Here is a 5,077-nt window from a genome sequence, read left to right as displayed (position 1 = left end):
GGTGCCGGGCGCCGCCTACGGCAGCCTAGAGGTGACAAACACTTCCTATTCATGAGGTCAGCCATCTTGGTGCACCCAGAGACATCGATCAGAGCGGGTCACAGAACAGCTAGCTGGGGGTTTTGTAGTTACAATAAAATAGAAGAGTTGCTGCTTAGTGTTTTTTTATCATTTGATATAGTCCGTGTAAAGCACAAATAATGCGATGCGTTGTTAGTCAAAACAATCAACGTGGTGTCATTTTTAAGGTCCGTTTGTGTACAGCACTTTAACACCACAGTGTCATCACAATGAATATAGCCACTGTCCATCTAAAGTGAGGGCCAGAATGAAGCCTCTGGATGATGCAGCTCACTGGGTGTTCACCCTCAGGGCTCCTTTCCACTTACGTTTTTTTTTTACGCGATTGTCAATGGGACTTTATAATGTTAAAAACGCATCACACAAAAATCACAAAGCACAAACTTGCATTCTTTGTGTGATGCGTTTTTAACATTAGAAAGTCCCATTGACAATCGCGTTAAAAAAACGCAGCAATATCGCAGCGTTAAAAAAAAATGCAAGTGGAAAGGCTCAATAGCTGCAATAGCGTTTTTGCGAGAAAAAAAATCGCTGCGATATCACAGGTGTGAACTTCTGTTTTTTATGCGATTGCGATGCGTTTTTGTTCTCTAAAAACTCGCATCGCATGGTTGCAGTATTTAATGCCTCTCTTGGGTTTTCTTATGGTCTTGCTTTTGTCCAAACCTCCGACGCACTGCTGACGTACTGCTGTTTTGCGTTTAGTGATGCGATATTACAGCACTCCAATGACTTACATAGGCGAGAAGAAAATAGCACATTGCAAAAAAATAGGACCATAGCACGCGAGAAAAAAACGCAACCTCACAGACGTGAAAACATTGCAAATGAGCACAGCTACATTGGACTCAATGCATTTCATACATTTCATACATGTCATACAAAAAAACGCAGCCTCGCAAAAACGCTATCGCAAGTGAGCGTGGGCCCTTAGTTAGCAGTTGCAGCCAAAATCGGGAGACCCCTGTCAGAATATGGCACCCAGTTCAAACAGCTGATTGTCCAGCTCCCAGCAAACAGTTGATGGTCCTGGGTCCTGCTCCCAGCAAACAGCTGATCGTCCTGGGTCCTGCTCCCAACAAACAGCCGATCGTCATTCATCCTTCGCCCAGCATACAGCTGATTATCCTGCTCGCAGCAAACAGTCTCTGGATGATCCAGCTCATCCGTATATTTTTTGCCTTTCATTTAATACCTTGTCTGCCATGTAAGTTAGCAGTTGCCGCCAAAATCAGGAGACCCCTGTCAGAATATGGCACCCAGTGCAAACAGCTGATCGCCCTGCTCCCAGCAAACAGATGATTATCCTGAGTCCTGCTCCCAGCAAACAGATGATTGTCCTGAGTCCTGCTCCCAGCAGACAGATGATTGTCCTGGTTCCTGCTCCCAGCAAACAGCTGATATTCCTGGGTCCTGCTCCCAGCAGACAGCTGATTGCCCCTGCTCCCAGCAGACAGCTGATTGTCCTGGGTCCTGCTCCCAGCAAACAGCTGATCGCCCTGGGTTCTGCTCCCAGCAAACAGCTGATCGCCCTGGGTTCTGCTCTCTGAAAACAGCTGATCGTCCTGGGTCCTGCTCTCTGAAAACAGCTGATCGTCCTGGGTCTTGCTCCCAGCAAACAGCTGATCATCCTGCTCGCAGCAAACAGCCTTTGGATGATCCAGCTCATCCGTATATTTTTTGCCTTTCATTTAATACAACGTCTGCCATGTAAGTTAGCAGTTGCAGCCAAAATCAGGAAACCCCTGTCAGTATATGGCACCCAGTGCAAACAGCTGATCGTCCTGCTCCCAGCAAACAGCTGATTATCCTGAGTCCTGCTCCCAGCAAACATGATCGGCCTGGTTCCTGTTCCCAGCAAACAGCTGATATTCCTGGGTCCTGCTCCCAGCAGACAGCTGATTGCACCTGCTCCCAGCAGACAGCTGATTGTCCTGAGTTCTGCTCCCAGCAAACAGCTGATCGTCCTGGATCCTGCTCCCAGCAAACAACTGATCGCCCTGGGTTCTGCTCTCTGCAAACAGCTGATCATCCTGGGTCTTGCTCCCAGCATACAGCTGATCGTCTTGGGTCTGGTTCCCAACAAACAGCTGATTGTCCTGGTTCCTGCTCCCAGCAAACAGCTGATTGTCCTGGATCCTGCTCCCTGCAAACGGCTGATCGTCCTGGGACCTGCTCCCGGCAAACAGCTGATCGTCCTGGGTCATGCTCCCAGCAAATAGCTGATCGTCCTGTGTCCTGCTGTCAGCTAACAGCTCATTTTGGCTGAAGAAGTCATAGCCAGACAGACAAATGTAGTATTAAAGGACCATCCTGTAATACAATGACAGCTCAGTGTCCATCAGAATGAGAGTCGACTCATAGAATGAGATCCCAAACAGGAAAGCACGCTCCATGACATTCATCAGCCCTAATAGGCATATGAACAGGGTTGGTGTTTTATGCACTCTTTAAGGGAAGAGTCTCACGTAGGAGACCCTAGATGCAGCTAAAAGTCCCAGTTCCGTGCAGCTGGCTAATGAATTGTTTAAGAGGTTGTGCAACTTTGAAAAAACTTTTCATCAACTGGCCATGTCCTAAAGGGGTTTTCCAGGCAGCATCAGCTGTCATACACCTGAGTTCTGCTCCCAGCAGACAGCTGATCGTCCTGGGTCCCGCTCCCAGCAAACAGCTGATTATACTGTGTCCTGCTCTCAGCAAACAGCTGATCATCCTGCATCATGCTCTCAGCAAACAGCTGATCATCCTCCCAGCAAACAGCTGATCGTCATGTGTCCTTGGACAGCAGACAGCTGATCGTCCTGGGTCCTGCTCCCAGCAAACAGCTGATTATCCTGCTCCCAGCAAAGAGCTGATAGTCCTGCTCACCGGGTCACCAGTATAATGATTACCAATGCATTGCTGCTGCTCCCTGGCCAGTAATCACTGCCGGCAGTGTGTATGTAGTGGCCCAGAGTTAGGCCGCCTGCAGACGGCCGGATTGGATCGCACTGCAAGAATTCTCACAGTGGGATGCGGACCCATGCCCCTGCACAGCCCTGCGGCTCACCCGCTCCCGGCATCTCCGCTCTGCGCTGTGTGCCAGCTGCCGGCCAGCCGGCGCATGCGCAGAAAGGAGCCGGCCCGTCACCACTGACATTTCTGTGCGGGCCTCTGCGAGACCTGCACAGAAATACAACATGCCGCAATTTGTTTTCCGCGTGTGTTTTCACAAATCGCGTCCGTCTGCCTAGGATTGCGTTATCTAATGCAATCCTATGCAGGCGGGCACGGGCGGAAATTCTGCGGAATTTCCGCCCGTGTGCAGGGGGCCTTAGTAGGGTCCCCTCTATAATGTTCTATGTCTGTCTCGTGTCAATGTCTTCTCAGTGTCTTGTCTGTGGCATGCATTTGATTTATGTGTATTGAATGTTTGCAGGACTGAGAGGGTTAAAATGTCTGGTATGTCTAGTCCTGTCTGGTAAATATATCATTTTGTTTGTATTGAACTGGATAATATTTTCCTCCAGCAGGCTTCAGGGTATTCTGTAGCTTCCAAATTGTATAGTGTGCACACATCATCGAGCAGATCAGACACAAGTGCGGGTCTAAGCTGAGTCTGCCCTACAATGTGTAGAGCCTCAGGCTTTATTGTAACACATGATACCTGCCCTTTTTTGGGCGTGCAACAGATTACATCAGTAACATATAGGATTCTCATTTGTCGGATCATATAGAATCCCCCCTCCTTCCTGCCCACCTTCTCTCAAGTCCAGTGTATAAGCAAGTCTTTGTCTTATCAACATGTGCTCAGGCTGAAGGAATTTCCTTTGTTGTAGAAGTTTCAGCGTTATTTAAGAAGTTTCTGTGTGGGGGGCAGGGCTGGGGAAAGTTCCAAGATGAACACAAGCAATACATATAGTATTGTGATTTAACTCTTTCCTTATGTAGCAGAGTTCCACATTAGGCTGAAGTCACAAAACACACATCTTTCACCATGCCATTGTCCAGCCACTACCATAATGAAATTATGCAGTCATTAGCCTCTATAGAGTCAAATCACTACAGCTGCGTAATACATCTAGTTTATTACAAATCAATAGACATTTTACGCTAACTAATCATCATGTCTATCACAGTATCATTTGTGGTCATGTGATCATGCTATGTATATGTGTTTGCAAGAATGCAAAGTAAGTCAGTAAGGGCTCCTGTCCATGGGCAATTTTGCATCGCGTTACTCGCAGCAATAATCCGGCCGCGAATAACACAGTGCACACTTTCCATAGCGATTCTCTGCTCGCAGGACTCAAATCGCAGCATGCTGCAATTTTGCCACGATTCTCGGTGCGGAGCCTTTCTGTCAGATAGGCTCACTACAGAGAACTGACAGTTATCTTCCCTGCTCTCTAGCGGCGGAATATCGCTAGCAGACAGGGGACAGGGGGCCTAAGTCAGTCAGTTGGTTAGGCTAGTTAGACCGTTAGTGGAAAAAATCTGCCAGAGAGTCCGTTAGATCGGCAGATGAGTGGAGAAATATGGAGGAAGCCGAGTGACTTCTTTACACTCAGCCTGGGCCCTTTCTACCCAGGAGATCTTAGTGCTTCTGCTGAGTGCTGAGAGAAAGACAAACCACTTTTTGGCGAGAAGAAGAAAAATTGAGATTGAGTGTTGACCGGTAGAGAGAGAAAGTTTGCAAGGAGAGGAATTTCATAGAAAAAGGTGAGAGAGGGAGGCCGAGCCTGAGATAGTTTAGTATCGCCTACAGACATGCTAGGCCAATTGACATGCTCTCGACTTGTTCTCAGCAGAGCTAGAACTGTTAGCTTCGCCTCCACCGGGCTCCCCCTCTCTCAGCGCCAAACCAGGCCTGCAAATTATTTGCTCCCACAGGAAGACCATATCCGACTTTAATCGCAGTCAGTGATCACTTCTTTAGTACTGACCCGTACCGCACAGCCGGCCTCAGGATAAATAGTACAGATACAGCGCTGACACCCGTATATAGGTAGGGGCT

Source organism: Eleutherodactylus coqui, chromosome 1, assembly GCF_035609145.1.
Source record: "Eleutherodactylus coqui strain aEleCoq1 chromosome 1, aEleCoq1.hap1, whole genome shotgun sequence".
Taxonomy (NCBI): domain Eukaryota; kingdom Metazoa; phylum Chordata; class Amphibia; order Anura; family Eleutherodactylidae; genus Eleutherodactylus; species Eleutherodactylus coqui.
The sequence above is the reverse complement of the archived record's forward strand: the minus strand, read 5'-3'. Positions refer to the sequence as shown.